At 42.2% G+C, this 19,105-nt stretch overlaps 1 protein-coding gene and 1 pseudogene across 1 annotated transcript in view; one reads left to right on the forward strand and one right to left on the reverse strand.

Moving 5' to 3' along the window:
• Positions 1 to 19,105, reverse strand: part of RNF152 (ring finger protein 152) — a 433,790-nt gene that overhangs the window by 257,378 nt on the left and 157,307 nt on the right. The gene's annotated exons all lie outside the window — the stretch shown is intronic.
• On the forward strand, positions 16,041 to 16,462 carry LOC132240294 (small ribosomal subunit protein uS8-like; annotated as a pseudogene).

Here is a 19,105-nt window from a genome sequence, read left to right on the forward strand (position 1 = left end):
GGGGACTGGCCATGCCAGAAAGACCAATGATGTGATTTAGGGTTGGGTTTTTAGGTGACACACAAAGGAGCTGGAGACTGGAGCCTGATATCTTTTATTTATGCCTTTACATAACATAGGCAATCATTACATAGGCAATCAATTATGCCTATGTAATGGAGCCCCAATAAAAACTCTGAACCCCAAAGTTTGGAGGCAATATGCCATGTGTGTTGTCACCTGTTGATGATGCCAGGACACTGATGTGACTCCATGGGAAGAGAAAACAAAAGCTTTGCATTTGGGAACCCTCCTGGTGTCTGTCCTGTATGTTTCTTCATTTAAGGCAGGAGTGGGGAACATCTGGCCTCTGGGCCATATAAGGCCTGGGAAATCATTTGGTCTGGCCTTGCCAAGTCATTTGGGGTGAGTTAATTAAATGTTTGACCAAATATAACAGGCTAATTTTTAAGTTGATAATTTTGTATGATCCATGAATGATGTTGTAAATATCCAAATGGTCCTTGACAGAAAAATGGTCCCCCACACCTGCTTTAAGGTGACACACTGTCACCTTAGTCTGTGACAACAGCTCTTGCTGTATGGCTTAACTAATAGTGATAAGAATACAGCTACCTTTACTTTTCCAGGCAACGTGTTCATCATAATCTCATTTGACCCTCATTATGACTCAATATATTAGGTATTATTATTTGCGCCCCCACCTTTTTTTTAGAGCAGAAAAGTGAACCTTAAGGAGGTTAAGTAATTTACCCCTAAAAACATAGTGTGGTCCTCCAAAGATGTTCATGCTCTAATCCCCAGAACCTGTGAATGGGTCCCTTCATGGCAAAGAAACTTTGCCAAGTGTGATTAAGCTAAGGATCTTGCAATGGGGAGGTTAACCTGGATTTTTCAGGAGGATCTGATGTAATCCGAAGGAATCTTATAAGAGGGGGACAGGAGGGTTAGTATGTCAACGGAAACCGAGGTTGGAGTGATTGGAGGAAGGGGCCACAAGCCAGGGAATGCAGGTGGACTCTAGAAACTGGAAAAGGAAGGAACAGATTCTCTTCTAGAGCCTCCAGAAGAAATGCAGCCCTGCTAACACCTCAGCTCTAGAACTCCAGAACGTAAGGTAATAATTTGTGTTGTTTTAAGCCAGTAAGTTTTTGATAATTTATAATAGTAGCAAGAAGAAACTAATATACACAGCTATTAAATAATGGTTGATTGGGGGAGTTTGAACTCAAGAAGTCTACCTCCAAAGACCAGCTCTTACCTCTATATCTCCATCTCAAGTCATCAGCCCCATCAAATCTAGAATCCCCCACTACTGATATTTCTAACATCCAGTGGTCATAGCTCTTCATTACAGGCTAGGGGGAGATACACAGAGATGTAGAGTCCTACAGGCAACAAAGAGACTAAGCACCTGGCAGTGTAAGGTTGGCCAGCATGCTCAGTCCTCTGAACCTCAGTTTCCTCACTTGTAAAGTGAGGACCATTGATGGTACAGGCCTCATGGGGATTTTTAAAGAATTTAATGAAATAGTCCAAGTAAACCACTGAATGCAATGCCTGGCACAGAAAAGCACACTAAAAATATATTATTCTCCTAAAAGTTTATTGAGTGCTTAGTATTACCCTCTAGCCTTTTGATGGAGAGTTTTAACTTTGAAGTTCAAGTTTGAAATAGACCATCACATGGTTTCATAAATAGAAAAACATTATTTCCTCGTTTTTATACAATGCTTTAGATTTAGTATCCACTTATTAGCTGTTTTTTTTTCTGAATTCAATGATGTTGTGGGTTGAATAGTGTTCCTCCAAAATTCATGTCCACCCAAAACCTCAGAAAGTGACCTCACTTGGAATAGGGTCTTTGCAGATGTAATAAAGGTAAGGATTGAAATTATATCATCCTGGATTTGGGTTGGTTTTAAATCCAATGAGAGGATCCTTATAAGAGACAGAAATGTACACACAGAGACACACAGGGGGAATGCCATGTGACAACGGAGGCAGAGACTAGAGCAGACGTGGGCAAACTACGGCTTGCGGGGCCGGATCCGGCCCATTTGAAATGAATAAAACTAAAAAAAAAAAAAAGACCGTGCCCTTTTATGTAATGATGTTTACTTTGAATTTATATTAGTTCACACAAACACTCCATCCATGCTTTTGTTCCGGCCCTCCGGTCCAGTTTAAGAACCCATTGTGGCCCTCGAGTCAAAAAGTTTGCCCACCCCTGGACTAGAGTAAAGCAGCTACAAACTAAGGAATACCAAGGATCAAAGCCACCACTAGAAGCTGGAAGAGGCCAGAAAGAATTCTTCCCTGAGGCCTTCAGACATTTTGCTTTCACACTTCTAGCCTTCTGAACTGTGAGAGAATGAATCTGTTGTTTTAAGCCACCCAGTTGGCCATAACTTGTTACACAACTTGTTAGGGCAGCTCTAGGAAGCTAATGCAAATGGTGAGTTTTGGTGCCCCTCAAGTCACCGCACTGGTGGGAGGGACTGCTTTACCCCTCCAGGCTCCTGCACAGGGAAGGAATGTTTCATGTAAAAGAAGAGTTCTTCCTCATCTCCACTTTGCAGCATATGGACTACAGCAAAAAGCAAGGAAAGCAGCAGAAAGTCATCCAGTGCATAAAGCACTCTACTGGGCAGAACAGTAGCAGGCATGTTTCTCTGCTACTAATTAGTTGTGTGACCTCGAGGAGCAATTTAACCCTTTGGGGCTTCCTCTTCCTCAAAGTGAACTAGTTAAACAAAACATAATAGAATTAGTTAGCAAATAGCCTTACTTAGCCTTAAGACCAAAGGGAAGAAAAAGAGGAGAATATAAAGAACTCTTGGAACACTGCATACATCCTCCCCAAGAGAAATTAGCTCATGTAAAGGCTTAGAACCCACATGTTACCTAGGCCTTAGTCACAGTATGATTTTGCGCCTGTGACTGTCTACTTTGCATTACTGCTGTGGTATATGGGTTCTGGCAATGGACTGTCCATTTATATGCAGACGCTACTGTTAACTTGGTAGACTGCAATTGTCCTTAGGGGTATTCACATCAACCATCAGCAACTCAGGAAAAAATGCACGTGGTGTATCTCACTCTCTGTTTCTGCTTTCTGTACAAATATGTAGCCCTTGTTTCAGTAACTCTTGCTGCAAGTCACGATCACACAGGTCTCTCCCAGCTTCCCTGGGAATCTACTCCTCACAGCAGGTTGAATCTTGCCTGCTCACCTCGCAGGCACTCCATACAAGGTTAGAAGAGATTTAATTAGAGAGAAAATATAATCTTTCAATCTTTAGATTGCATATCAAGGATCAAAGTCCCCCAAAACTCTCACTAGCTATTTGCAATTTTGCATAAACTCATTGGCAATAAGTAAGCAACCAAGATTAGGAAGAATTAATTTAGGTTCTAGGCCACATCAATGCTTCTCTTCTGTTCAGTCCAAGACTTTTGGCCTCTATTTACTTCTTGCATTGTCACATGACTCCCTTCCCCTAAATCTTTCCATCTACAGCAGCTGGTGAGCTGGGAATTTTGTTTTGTTTATATTCTTTTACAGCCTATGTCAGGTCCATTTACATGTACTTATCCAAAGGAACAGTTGACATCGCCAACATATTTCTTCTTTCTTGTAGATTTTTAATTATTTTTTTACAGTATTTTTCTATTTAGGGAAAAATATCAACAATGTGCCTGCCTACATGTAAGGAAAGGAAGTGAGAGCATTGATGTGTATAATTTGCTCTCCGCAGACCAGTGTGGAAACCTGAAGACTGGAAAAACCATACCACGGAAGACTTAGAAAAGGGATTCAACTGTTATTACTAATGTTTTGAAGTTTTAAACCAACAGATTAAAACTGAAAACGGGCTAATGTAGCCCTGGCTGGTGTGGGTCAGTGGTTGAGGGTCAACCTATGAACCAGGAGGCCACAGTTCAAGTCCCAGTCAGAGCACATCCCCAGGTTGTGGGCTCAATTCCCAGTAGGGAGCGTGCAGGAGGCAGCTGATAAGTGATTCTCATCATTGATGTTTTCATCTCTCTTTCCATCTCCCTTCCTCTCTGAAATTAATAAAAATATTTTTTTTAAAGAAAACAGGCTAATATAGCAGGAAAACATAAAAATAAATTATCTAACAAAACCACTTCAGAAAAAAAAATATATATAGTGAATAGAATAGTGACAACTACTTCCAAGTGAAGATGCAGATAGGGGTAGTTTGGGGACAGGAAGTGCCAACTATAGAAAGGGGAGAGGTGAAGGCTACAGAAGTCATGACCTCTTGCACATCATTCATCAAGTGCTATTAACTAAACAGAGATAACTGTCACATATCCTCTCTGGGAGCAGCAAGAGTCCCTCTGAGAGGAGGGGACCCCACACACCTCTCTCTAACCTCTGGAGATGTTCCTTTCAGGTAGAATTCAGAACCAACACATCTGTGTAGCCCAGGCCTACTAAAGCTCAGAGGAAGTCCAGGTTACATGAAGACTCCTATAGCTCTGAAGGCAAGATGCCAAAGTAGTCCATTCAGCAGCCAGTAGTGCCTGGTGACTAATTTATCAGGGCTTGGAGGATTATTTTTGAAGGTATAAATGAATGTCACTCTGAGCCCCAGAACACAGCTCACCAAATATGAATCATTGTGCTAATCCAGCGTATGACTCTGCGTGGTGTGGGATGTATTATTTGTCTTGGGCCCCAGAGAGAAAGCCTTGATATATTTAAAGCAGGGTGTTTTCAGAGAGAGTATCAACACTGTGAATTATATGGAAAATGCAAATGAAAGAGCCATGAAAGTGACCTTGAGTTCTGCAGTTCAAACTAGTTCCCTGTTAGCTAATAGTCATGCTGACTGAGAACATCAGGAGTAGAGGGTAGGGTACAGATGTTCTGTTTACGAAACAGAAAACATTAACAACGTGGTTGTACATTGAAACACACTAAGACATGAAAATAAGCATGGGGCAAAGGGGAAAAATTCAGTGAATTTTCCTGAGCTTTTTTTTTTTTAAGTGCCACCTCTGCCCTAGCATTTCTTTTTCAAATATAAGTCAAGAAAGAAATATATAGGAGAATTTTTTAAAAGCTGTTTTTGGCCCTATAAGGTTGACAATTTTAATGCAATCCATTTCAGAAACTGCCTGTTGAAATATAAAACTATAGGTCATATCTTGGAATGAGATAGTAGCATATTTCATCCTTTGGGGTATAACAGAAATGAAGACTATTAGAGCTTCTGGGGATGGTTCTATTTTACAGGAAAGGAAAGGGAAAAATCAAGAAACCCTATGTTTTACAGCTGTGAGTTGTTACTCATCATCTTTATAAATCTTGGGCTGAGTGTAGATAAAAGGAAAGATTGTCATTGCATTACCTCTGAGTAACTATAAGCAAGCTATATTAATTAAGTCCCAACTTCCGACCAATATGGCTCACAGGCCAAGTTTTTACTGCTGATTGGACTGAAGTATCATCTATAATTCAGCTAAAAGCTCCCCACATGACCTGAAATCATCCCTAGCTGCCAGCTGAAGTCTGCCCCACCCTACTCCTCCACCCAAACCTCTAAATTTGACCTATAATTATTTTTTCTGCTTTGAGAATGGGCTCAATTAAATGCTAACACTGCCTTCATTGTGGCTCCCTGTGTTCCTTGTCCTATGGACTCTTCCCCTCTCTCTGTTGGGTGAAGCCCACTCAACAGACACACTGCTCACCAGTGGGCAGTTTAGGCAAGGTGGGTGACCCTAGCTGGGGAGATTCAACCTGGATTAAAACAGGATCTCAGCCCTGTGGGAGTTCACACGCAGCTCTTGTGCCTTTCAGTGTGAGATGGAAATCAGCTGCCTGGCAGGCCTGGTATGACAACCTAGTTGATGTCAGCAACAGTTTGTTTGTTTCTTTCCCCTTGATGGTCATGGTCCTTCTGAAGGGATTCATGACATTCAGAAGCACTGCATTTTGTGGATTCACCATCTGACTTAGGTCAGAAAAGAAATCTGAATCTGAGTCCAATTTTTCATTTATACAAAATCCATTGCTAGGGTTGAGCCAAGAACAAAATTCTAAAAATTAAAAATTAGCCAACATCTTGGAAAAGGTGAACTGTAGAAATGATGCCAGGAATGATAATATCTAAAAAGGGGGTGACCTCCTTAGCAACAGGCATTAATGCGGGGGTGGGGAATGTCTGGCCTGTGGGTAGTATAAGGCCTAGGAAATCATTTGGTCTGGCCCTGCTAAGGCATTTGGGGTGAGTTAATTAAATGTTTGACCAAATATAGCAGGCTAATTTTTAATTTGATAATTTTGTATGTTAAAAATTTACATGTTATAAATATCCAAATGGCCCTTGGCAGAAAAAAGGTTCCCCACCCCCGCAATAGATTGGAGAGGGTTTCAAAGGGCTGTCTGCCTTCCACATTAGCCCAGCCTGGACTTTGTGTCAGACACTCCATTGCCCTCAGACTACTCCTAGGAAAGTAAGGGGGCTAGGCCCAGAGCAGAACAGGCCAACTAGCTTGGTTCCCGATGCTATCAAGTCGTTGTGCCTCTGTGGTGAAGACAAAAGGGGTTTTATTCCCTGCGCCTTTCCGGAAGAAAATTTATAGCATCATACACTGTTGCTACTCATGAATAACCCTCCATAGCCAAGAGAAAAATTAGGAAGGGATCCACCAGCAGTTCTAGGCCATTTGCCAGAGCTCCAATAGGTAGATACTAGGAACCAGGAGACTTGGACTATACTCCCAGTTCTGCTTCTGAGAAGCTACATGAGTTTAGGCCAGTCCTCAAGCCTCAGTTTTCTCATCTATAAAATGGGACTATTACTTTCCTACTTAACTCATGGGGCTAGTGTGAGGCTCACAAGATACCTTTATGTGTCCGCATCTTGAAAAGTTCTCTGTAAACAAGAGAAAGATTCATTTTAATTAATGATAGACTATTTTCCCCTCGCTCTCCTTGGTGAGTCTGTGGTTCCAGCTGGCTCCCTGGAGTCAGCATAGTTATTATTCATCTCTCCAGGACCAGCCAGCTCCTAGCAGCCCAGGGATCCAAGTAAACCAGGCAGCTGCTGAGCCAAGAAAGTGTGGCTACAGAAAGAACATCTTAGAATATTAACACTCAGAAAATCCTGAGGCAGAAGTCCTCTCTTCTACTACTTTCCTTGTGTACCTGCTAATTCAACCTCCAAGTTCAGATGGGTCAGATTTTGGAAACAGAACTGTGGATCATGCAAAACCAGGTCAACAATTAGCAAGCGCAGCCAATTAAGAGCTTCACCCAGCCTGCATTCAGCTACATAATGAGACTGAGTAAAACCTGAATTTTATGTGGACTTAGACTCACACTCACAGCTTTATGTATTCCCCTCCCACCTCTTTATTCATTCTACTGCTGACCTCTGAAGTGAGAACCTGAACTATAGAACCAGGACTGGCTCCCCTTCCCAGAGAAGTACTTTGAATTGCATGGTTAGTAAGAGACTAAACACAACTTGGGGAGGCTGAGTTCTTTTGAAAAGGATGAGGATTCCATGTTCAGATTGGCTACAGCTCTTAGTGGAGAACAAAGGGAAGATGGTTCAGGGTCTTTGAATCCTGCACAGTTGTAGACATGAGTTCTTGAAGGACATGCGCCAAGGTGACATGCAAACAATCCACACACTGTTATTGGCCAAGGTTTTGGCCATAGATAATCAGCTGGCTCTGATATGATGAGTTAGTTGGGACTGTGCATGAGCAAGAAGGCCCTTCTGCTTAGGTCAGGTGAAGATTTAAGCAGCATTAATCCCACATGCCTCCTTTCCCTGGATACATGTTTGAGGAATTTTAAGGCAGAGGGCTCCTCCTGAGTTGAAGAAGTCTCGGGTCCGGCACAGAATTAAGAAAAAGAAAGAAGTAGGGGTAGGAGTAGGGGTAGAGGTAGAAGTAGAGGTAGAGATAGAGGTACAGATGATAGAATAATAAGAAAATATAATATATATATTTTTCAAAAGATGACATTTCATAAAGAGCTTTAAGCTTCTGTTCCTTCCCTTACTGCTCCACCCCTCAACACCATAGTATAATTGAGTCCTTAATCAGAGCTTTGAAAAAGGGAATTGCAGGGAGGTGGGGTTCACACTGCCTATGAGACCCTAACAACTTGGCCCAATTTCTGAGAATAGAAAAGCAGTTCACAGAACTCAAGAACATAGTTTGCTTACTGCTTACCAGTTCATTATGAAAGGATATGATAAGCCCTGGAGGGTGTGCCTCCATTGGTTGAGCATCTTCCCATCTGCTTTGATTCTGGGTCAGGGCACATATCTGGGTTTCAGGATCAATCCCTGGGTGGGATGGGGGGAGGGGGAGGGGGGATAGAGGAGGCAGTGGATCTATGTTACTCTCTCACATCAATGTTTCTCTCTCTCTTCCTCCCTTCCTCCCTTCATCTCTCTCAAAAATCAATAAAAACACTCTTAAAAAAAAAGAATATGATAAAGGATACAGATGAGCATCAGATAGAAGAGCTGTGCAGAGCCAGGTATGTGGGAAGGGCATGGAGCTGCCATGTGCTCTCAGAAAGCACCACACTTTCCCCACCTCCACATGTTCACCAACCCAGAAGCTCTCTCAAAAATCTTTGGATTTTTATGGAGGCTTCATCCTGTAGGCATGATTGATCATTAACTCCATTCTGGCCCTTCTCTCTGTTCCGGAGAATGGGGGTGGGGCTGAAAATCTCAAGCTGCTAATCATGTCTTGGTCTCTCTGGTGACCCACTCCCATCCCGAAGCCCACCAAGAGTCATCTTGTTAGAATCATAAAAAATTGCTCCTGCCTGGCCGGTGTGGCTCAATGATTGAGCATCGACCTATGAACCAGGAAGTCACAGTTGGATTTCAGGTCAGGACACATGCCCAGGTTTCAGGTTGGATCCCCAGTAGGGGCATGCAGAAAGCAGCCAATCAATGATTCTCTCTCAATTATTTCCATCTCTCTTTTCCTTTCCCTTCCTCTCTGAAATCAATAAAAATATATTTTTAAAAAATAAGATGCTTCTATCATCCAGGAAATTCCAGGGATTATGAGCTAAGTGTCAGGAACCAGGGGCAGAGACCAAATATTACAACACAGGATGCCCCTAGTGCTCTTATCACTTAGGAAATTACAATGGTTAGGATTCCTCTATGCGAGGAATCAGGGGAGGACACCAATATGTGTTTTTTCCATTATCTCAAGGCCTGTTCGTAAGTATCAGGGGTTGGGACCTAGACATAGCCTGGCATGGATATAATCTAATTATCTATTCATCTGCAGATGGACATTTGAATCCTTTTCAGGTTTTGACTATCCTATATAATAAAAGGCCAGGGACCATAAGCATAATGACCAGAATGACCACTCGACCAGTTGCCATGAGGTGCATTGTTCACCTCTTGGTTCCTCCTCCCCACCCTGGCTCACTGCCGGTGGGATGACGAGTGGCTTGTGGCAGCAGGTGGAGTGGCGAACTACTTAAGCGTGATTTCGTGCACTGGGCCTCTAGTTACTAATAAAACTGCTATGATCATTTGTGTGCAAACCTTTACCTGTACATGAGCTTTCATTCCTCTTGAGTAAATGCACTTTACACAAGTGTTATCTAATTTGATATAGAGCTGCCAAGAAGTTTCCCAAGTGATTGCATTAGTTTACCTTCCCAGGAGCAGGTAAGAGAATTCTACTTGTTCCACATCCTCACCTAAACCTGGTGTTTGTAATGTCAGTCTTTTTTGATTTAAGCTGTTTCAGTGGGCATGTAGTGGTATCTCACTGTGGTTTTTATTTGCATTCCCCTGATGACTAATGGTTATGAATATCTTCTCCCTCCACTGCACTCATCCTCTCTCCAGGCCTTCCCCACACTATTTTTCTGTCCATGGGCTATGCATATATGCATATAAATTCATTTGTTAATCTCTTCCCCTGCCCCTCGCACCCCCCCCCAACACACACACACACTTGTCTCTAAAATATGTTAGTCTATTGCATGCTTCAATGTCTCTGGATCTTTTTTGTTCATCAGTTTATTTTGTTCATTAGATTCCACATATAAGTGAGATCATGTGATTCTTGTCTTTCTCTGACTGGCTTATTTTGCTTAGCATAATGCTCTCCAGGTCCATCCATGCTGTCTCAAAGGTCTTCTTGTTATTGTAGCTATCACTTTTTGAAAGCTTTTTGTTTTTCTAACAAGTATGAGCAAAACTATTTTTTAATTTGGGGCTTAGAAAGCTTGGTCAAATAAATGATTAACAAACAACTCAGCAGAGACATTTTCTAATCCAAGACAGAAATTCTGTCTTGAACAGCACGATGAAGAGAAAAACTGCCAATCAGTGACCAGAGAGATGGTATATGGCACCTATGCTGGTACTCTCGACTTCTTCCACAATCCCAAACAAGTCACACACATCCTTGGAGCTCCATTACTTCATTTATAAAATCAGGGGATTGCACTAAAGCAACCAGCTTCCTTCAACTTCCAACATGTAAGTAGTTCCTTCTGATAAGCAGTTATAATAGCCACAAAGATCCTTCAGTGAATCCTAAACTGTATTTGAATGCTCAAACAACTTTTTTTTTTTTTTTAATTCACTGGGGCTCCTGAAGTCTGAGAAAAAAATCAAATTCAAGGAAGGTAAAAGAGTTTTCTGTGATGGGTGGCAGATATCAACATGTTCAGACAGTTCTCAGGAGGTTATTCTCTAATGAATAGCCTCATATCAGTGTAAACATCGGCCCAGCAGTCACAGCATCTCTTGAAGCCCTGTGATTACAGCACACAATAATGCTCATTGCCAAGTCCCTTTACACACAATCCTCCAATAACAGCAGCAGCATCTTTCAACATGAGAATAATAGATGAATACATACAATGCAGGAACATGTTCATTTAATATTTTTATTTGTATGGAATCTCTTCCCTGTGGTAATATTTCTGAATTCTTTCAATAATACTATCAACTTTCGAAGCATTTTATTGAAATACTAGAGGCCCGGTGCACAAAAATTTGTGCACTTGGGGGGGGGAGGGGGGGTCCCTCAGCCCAGCCTGTGCCCTCTCGCAGTCTGGGACCCCTCGGGAGATAACGACCTGCTGGCTTAGGCCTGCTCCCGGGTGGCAGAGGGCAGGCCCAATCCCTAGGTGCAGCCCCTGGTCGGGCTCAGAGCAGGGCCGATTGGGGAGTTGGGGCGCCTTCCCCTGTCATGCACAGAGCAGGGCGGATTGGGAGGTTGCGATGCCACCCTCAGTCATGCTCAGGGTAGGGCCGATTGGGGGGTTGGGGCACCACCCCCTGTCACACTCAAGGCAGGGTCTATCAGGAGGTTGTGGCGCCACCCCCTGTCACCCACAGAGCAGGGCCGATCAGGGGGTTGGGGCGCTGCCCCCTGTCACGCACAGAGCAGGGCCCATCAGGGGGGTTGGGGCTCCGTACCCTGTCACGCACAGAGCAGGGTCGAACAGGGGGTTGGGGAGCTCCCCCCTGTCACGCACAGAGCAGGGCCCATCAGGGGGTTGGGGAACTCCCCCCTGTCACTCACAGAGTAGGGGCGATAGGGGAGTTGGGGTACCACCCCCTATCACACACAGAGCAGGGCCGATCAGGGAGTTGGGGCGCTGCCACTGTCACACTCAGGGCAGGGCCGATGGGGAGGTTATGGCTCTACCCCGTCACACACAGAGTAGGGCCCATGTGGGGGTGGTGTTGGGGCACCGCTCTCTATCACCCACAGAGCAGGGCTGATCAGGAGGTTGGGGCGCCTTCCCCTGTCACGAACAGAGCAGGGCCGATAGGGAGGTTGTGGCCCCAACCCCTGTCACACACAGAGCCGCAGGGTGATCAGGGGGTTGGGGAGCTCCCCCCTATCAGGCACAGAGCAGGGCTGATCAGGGGGTTGGGGCGCCTTCCCCTGTCACGAACAGAGCAGGGTGGAGAGGGAGGTTGTGGCCCCGCCCCCTGTCACACACAGAGCCGCAGGGCGATCAGGGGGTTTGGGCGCTGCCCCCTGTCACGCTGATCCCGGTGCCGGGAGGCATATTACCCTTTTACTATATAGGATAGAGGCCTGGTGCACATGTGGGGGCCGGCTGGTTTGCCCTGAAGGGTGTCCTGGATCAGGGTGGGGGTCCCCACTGGGATGCCTGGCCAGCCTGGTGAGGGGCTGAGGGCTGTTTGCAGCTGGTCACACACCCTTCAGGGTGGGGGTCCCCACTGGGGTGCCTGGCCAGTCTGGGTGAGGGGCTGAGGGCTGTTTTCAGGCTGGTGGAAGCTCCCAACTGCTCCTTTTTTTCTTTTTTCTTTTTTCTTCTTATATTCTGGGGCAGCTTTAGCTCTGAGGCTCCAGCTCTTAGGCCTCCGCTACTGAAAGCAGGTATCTGGTTTGTTTCGGTTCTATAATCAAAACTCTGTATCAACTCCAGCTCTGAGATCCCAGGCTCACTGAAAGCAGGTTTCTGGGGTTTTGTTTAGCTTCTATATTCGTTACAATGTTTCTTAAACTGCAGGCTCAGAGGCCGGCAAGGCAGGTGAGGAACGTTGGAGTCCTCCGTCACTGAAGCAAGCAAGCCTCATGTTAGTTTCAAGCTGCCTGGCTGCCGGCCGCCATATTGGCTGGCAGTTAATTCGAATATCTCGCTGATTAGCCAATGGGAAGGGTAGCGGTCGTACACCAATTACCATGTTTCTCTTTTATTAGATAGGATTCTCCTTCTAAAAGGAAAATTGTTTACCATCCAGATGAGCTAATATACACTTGGAAGGTTAATCCTATCAAATATCTACGGCCATAAATTGATTGTTTTTTCCAAAAGTGGTGATAAGTACGTTTGAGATAAACTTGCCCTCACTTCCCCTTTTTCACAAAGGGTACAGTTGCTAGTGGATAACTTTAGGATCAGGGTTGCTTGGGGCCATTGGATATTGGTTTTATATGAAACAACTGATCTTTGTAATGATTGGACCCATAGTTCTGATATCAAGTCAGAATTACACTACTTCGGGCTAAAGGCCATTTGGCCAACTCTCCTTGGACTTCATTAACACTACACTCTAGTCCTCAGAACTTGCCAACTGAAACTACAAAGTTAGATATTATGTGATGATAAAGTGGACGATTCAAAATACATTTTCCTTGATCAGCACATTGGGAATTTGACCTTCTACTATGGCAATTAGAATCAATATCACTTCCTTGTTGAATGCCCTGGCCATTATTTGGGAAAGTCTAGTTTTAAGCGGAATTTAACCCGTCTTAATTAGGTTTAAAGAAGGGCAAGTGTCACAAAGGGGCAAGACCATACTCCAGTCTTTGAAGGTAAAATTCTCAAAGTACACACATAGAAAATCTGAGTGACAGTGTTGTCTCTGGGCTCACTTTGATGGTCAACTCATGTCTAGAATTACTGATTCCCTCACCTCTATCTCTCTAGTACCATAATCCTCATCCCCCCCTCCACACACACACACATATTATACTATGAAAATTTTCAAACACACAGTAAAATTGAAATAATTGTAGTGAACACACATATACTCACCACCTAGATTATACCACACTATTTTACTCTAGTTGCTTTATCACATATCTATCCATTCCTCTATACATTCTTCTTATTTTTAAATATATTTCAAAGTAAATTGAAGATGTTATTAGCTCATTAATTCAAAATTTTTAACCCTTCTTTAGTCAAGTTTTTGTCAGTTTTTATTGAAGAGATTTTTCCTCTATGAATACTTTTTAAAATGAATTTACACAGAATTCCAGGGGTAGAAAGTTTTGCTCAAACCAATCCAGACTCCCCAATTCTGAGCATATTTTCTCCCCTTTTTCTCTCATCCAAATGAGCTAGATTTGTTTTCCTTCACATTGACACTTGAACACTTAGATTTTTCCAAAACTAGAAAGCTGGATAACTTTCAAAAGAAAAAAAGTCCGCCATCTGCCCTTGGTATTAAAAATCTATTTATATATCTAAGAACATTCCTTGTCAAACAATAGCATTCTTTTTCTCTCTTTATTAGTTTTCCCCACTTTTGGATACTCCTCACACTGCTTCATTGCCAAGATCAATTTTGACATAGAATTAGAGTATGAGAAAGACTCTAGAAGGTTAGTTAAGAATTCTATTTCAAAGTGCTAAACAAACAAAGAAAAAGTGTCTCTGTATCCTCCTAAAATACCATCAATATATAAATAAAGGAATGAAAAATGTATTCAATCAGAAAGAGAAAAAAGGCAGGAGCAGGGATGAAAGCTGATAATAGTTGTCACCAAGTTTAAGAAGATTAAAAATGGATAGAGCTATGAAACTCACTTAGCCAAACAGAGAAAGCATAGGTCCACCTGCCCTGATAGGAGGCAGAGGCAGTTTGCTGATGAGAAACAAGTCAGTGTGCTCTGCAAAACTCAAGGAAGACTCAGGGCTGGAATGCAGAGGGCATCATGGGTACCTAAGGACTGGCTCGGGGCTAAAGACCCGATGGTAAGTTACAAGATTACATTACCCCAGCCCATCGCTTTCCCTCACCACAGGTGACTACAGATTTATTGTCTCAACAACATGAATCACAGTGTCTTCTGAAGTGGGGAATACCAAGCACAATGGAAAGAAAGTATGAGGCATGCTTCTGGAAATAGGGGCATTCTGTGAATGTCCACACAACAAGTGGTGAAATACCATTCCTCTCTTTCTCTGTCACATGCCTGTGGCTAGGGATATTTTAAGATTTTCTCTCTGGAGAAATTAAGGTACCAGAGAGAAAAGATTTTTGGATGCTGACATTTAGGATTTCCCCCCCCAAAAAAGTCCAAGTCCCTGTCAAATCATTTTATGGTACAGCCCATCTGTCAACAAGAAAAATGAAAATATACCACACACACCCACTCCAATCAGCTTTTTATTACTCCTCCTCCACATAAACGGAGAGCCAAGGATCAGGAGATAACCGAAGCAAGTCCATGACAGGAAAGGCAAAGAACAAATGAAGAAGAGCATGGAGTAAACATAAATTAGAGGGAGCAGAGAATGCTTCCCCCTAAATCTATCATTAATACAGTCAGAAAGGTTAAAAAAAAAAAGAGTACTTTCATAACAAAAGAAGAAGCTACAAGAAAATAATCAGAAATTAAGAAGGACTATTGGTCATATAAAATATGATACCTGAAATAATAGATTTCATACAGACAATGGAAAAATAAAGAAAAAAAATCCCAGAAAGTAGCACAAAACAAATAAATAGACAATAAGAAAAAAAAAGATAATAAAATGAAAGTATCAATCAAGAAAGTCTAGTATCTAAATAATAAGCATTCCATAAGGAGAAACCATAGAAAATAGAAAGAAGAAAATTATTAAAAATAATAATATAGGAAATTTTCTTTATACTAAAGATAGAAGGCTGCGGATTGAAAGAGCCCACCGGGTGTACAAGGCAAGAAAAAAAAAATCCAGTCCAATCATAAATTTAAGTTCATTAAGATAAAAAGAGGCTACTAAGTGCTTCCCCAAAGAAAAAGATTGAGACAAACAGTACAGAAGGAACTAGGCCAGCATGCTCGCTCAGTGGTTGAGCAACAACCTATGAACCTGGAGGTCATGGTTCAATTCTGATCAGGGCACATGTCCAGGTTGTGGTCTCGGCCCTCAGTGTGGGGCATGCCGGAGACAGACAATCAATAATTCTCTCTCATCATTGATGCTTCTCTCTCTCTCTCTCTCTCTCTCTCTCTCTCTCTCTCTCTCTCTCTCCCCGCCCTCCCACTCACTTCCTCTCTGAAATCAATTTTTAAAAAAAATTTAAAAAGGACCTGGGATGGATCTGACTTCTCAGTAGTAACACTGGATACTAGAAGAGAGTGGAGCAATGACATCAAAAGTATGAGGGACAATTATTTCAATCTACGTTTATATATCTAGCCAACAGGACCAGCAACATAATTTGTGAGGCTCAGTGAAAAATAAAAATATGGGGTCCCTCTTTCCGCCATTGGTCTGTGCCGCCATAATGGTGCGCATGAATGTCCTGGCTGATGCTCTGAAGAGTATCAACAATGCGGAAAAGAGAGGCAAACACCAGTTCTTATCAGGCCGTGCTCCAAAGTCATCGTCCGGTTTCTGACTGTGATGATGAAACATGGTTACATTGGCAAATTTGAAATTATTGATGACACAGAGCTGGGAAAATTGTTGTGAACCTCACAGGCAGGTTGAACAAGTGTGGAGAAATCAGCCCCAGATCTGATGTGCAGCTCAAAGATCTAGAAAAATGGCAGAACAACTTGCTTCTGTCCAGTCAGTTTGGTTTCATTGTACTGACAACCTCAGCGGGCGTCATGGACCATGAAGAAACAAGATGAAAACACACAGGAGGGAAAATCCTGGGATCCTTTTTCTAGAGATGTAATACATATGTGCAAATAAAATTCCTCAAAGGACAAAAAAAAAAAGGGGTCCCTGTTCAAAAATTACAAATATGAAGACGGCAGCAACAGAATATTACACCAAGTGTGGGATCCTCTAAGCAGGAGACCCCACATGTACATCTAGGAAGCTGGCCCTGCTAGTTAATTACCAATTATGTGCAAGGGTAAAATAAAGACACCTACTATTCATACACGCTTACTTCAAGATGTGCTCCATCAGGATAAGGGAATAAATCAAGAAAGAGGAAGAGAGGACCCAGGAGAGAATGGTAAAAAGCAGTGCCAGGAAAGCTAACAGGCACAGCCTACAGATCAATCAGTCCAGAGTGGAATAGGGAGATGGAAAAGCTCAAAACGGAGATTGAGGAGATGTGGGAAGAGTGAGTAGACATGGGTTTCATAGTATTTAAAATTGCACTTGAATATTTGGAAAATTTTTCAATAGATGTATGATATCTGTTGGAGTATTTGGAAAAAACATGGCAGTAAAACTCAGAAAAGAAAAGAAAAAAAGAACAACAAAGAATAACTTCAGGAAGGACAAAAAGTTATATGAGAAAGGAAAATATACTCATATGTGTATAACTTCTAGTAGTAAAAATATCTATTTAGTTTGATAATAGTGTGCATTCTTTCTATTGATTTTATCTAATTTTTGTATAAAATTATATTCAAAAGAAGAGGGATAACAAGTAGAAATATGTAAGAAACAATATCCTTAATTAATAAAATGTAGGTATTACATAAAGTTGATCTCAATAAGTAGATTACAGCATGCTATCTATCAAGAAGCATATTATTTATTCATATAAATTGGAACTGGTTGCCTCAGGAGAAAGGTTAATTTTTGGGGAGTGGCAAGAGTGAAGCAATGTCCTGATACATTTTCTTTTTTTTTTTTTCTAATATATTTTTATTGATTTCAGACAAGAGGGGAGGAGGAGAGAGAGAGAGAGAAACATCAATGATGAGAGAGAACCACTGATCGGCTGCCTACTGCATGGCCCACACTGGGGATCAAGCCCGCAACCTGGGCATGTGCCCTGACCGGGAATCGAACCGTGACCTCCTGGTTCATAGGGCGACTCTCCACCACTGAGCCACAGCAGCCGGGCCTGATACACTTTCTTATAAGTTTTTAGCACCATTTTTTAAAACTTCATGTTTGTACTCAAACATTTCAAAATGAGCATTGTCATCATCCAAAAACAAAACAAACAAACAAAAAAAACAACCAAAAGCCATCTTTCCCTCTAATTCTCCTTTATTCTAGGGCAGCACATTGGCTTAAATTGTTATGGCCTTTGCGACTGATCAGTGTGAGCATCTAACTTTTGTTTCCTTAAATTAAATTAAAAGCACAGTCTGATCAGGGGAGCAAGGGGTTGTCTGCAAGAAGTGGAAACTGTTGAGAGAACCTTGGTAACCTTGTCCCTCCCTTGAAGGGCCCTTTGAAAGCTGGCTTTTCAATTAGGAATCTAGAGTTCCCCTGCCCCTCTTAACATAAAAGGCTTCCTCTGTTATGAGCAAACAGACTCAGTTTGTTTTCCTTGAATGGAAAAAATGTAACTAATAACAGGTTTCAAAGGAGGTAGAGATATTTTTTTTTCTTAAAAGAAAAATCAAAATGCTACCTAATCAATTTTGTTTAGTGTTTAATAAAAGGAACACATACCCTCTTACCAAAAAATTGGAGTGTTAAAAAAGAAAAAAAAGAAAAACACCCACTCTATTGCTACTAAGAAGTCAATTAGAAGCACACGAATTAAGACTTTACAAAGGAGAAAATAAGCAATCCTTCTGATGTCTGGCCTGCATGTCCTCTGGAGTGTGTGTGTGTGTGTGTGTGTGTGTGTGTGTCCATATCAGTGCAGAAAAGACAGGGGCAAGCTACTGCAGCTTATTCCTGGCTTACATTACATGTCCACCACAAGTCAGCTAAGGACTATATCTCCTTACTCAGGACCCTGTCTGGTGGAGGAGCCACCACTTTGAACTTGAGCAGATAGAAGGAAAGGGAGCTTCAGGGTGTCTCACATCAGCAGTCAAATGCTCCAGGCTAGAAGTGATACAGGTCACTTCTGCTTATAGCTTAAGGGTCAGAACTGGCTGCATGGATCACACTGAGGGAGGCCAAGACGTGTGATCCTAACATATCCTTCCTCTGGCAAAGAGAAAGCATCCATTCTCTCACTGCCTAAAGCCCAGCACAACCTAAGGCCTCTCATTCTGTTTTACAAAAGGGCACCAACACTGGGAACCATGGAGCAGAAAATTAAAACATGAAAGCTGCAGGAATTCCTGACTGGTAGCCCTACACAAAAAGAAAGGTTAAAAGATCCTTTCAAGCAGAAGGAAAAGGATATCACACGAAATTACACAAAGGAATGAAGAACACTGGAATGATAACTATGTGGGTGAATATATACGATATTTTTCTTATTTAAATCTCTTTGAAGTATATTTTTTGTAAAAATAACAATAATGATAATATATGTAAAAGGAAAGTGTATGACAACAATAGCACAATGATTAGGAGGGATAAATGTAAGTGTAGTAGTATTAGTTTCTTATAATACTAAGTGGTATAATATCACTTAAAGATAGACTGTGATAAATTAAAGATGTATACTATAAA

Source organism: Myotis daubentonii, chromosome 8 (genome assembly GCF_963259705.1).
Source record: "Myotis daubentonii chromosome 8, mMyoDau2.1, whole genome shotgun sequence".
In the NCBI taxonomy this organism is placed as follows: Eukaryota; Metazoa; Chordata; class Mammalia; order Chiroptera; family Vespertilionidae; genus Myotis; species Myotis daubentonii.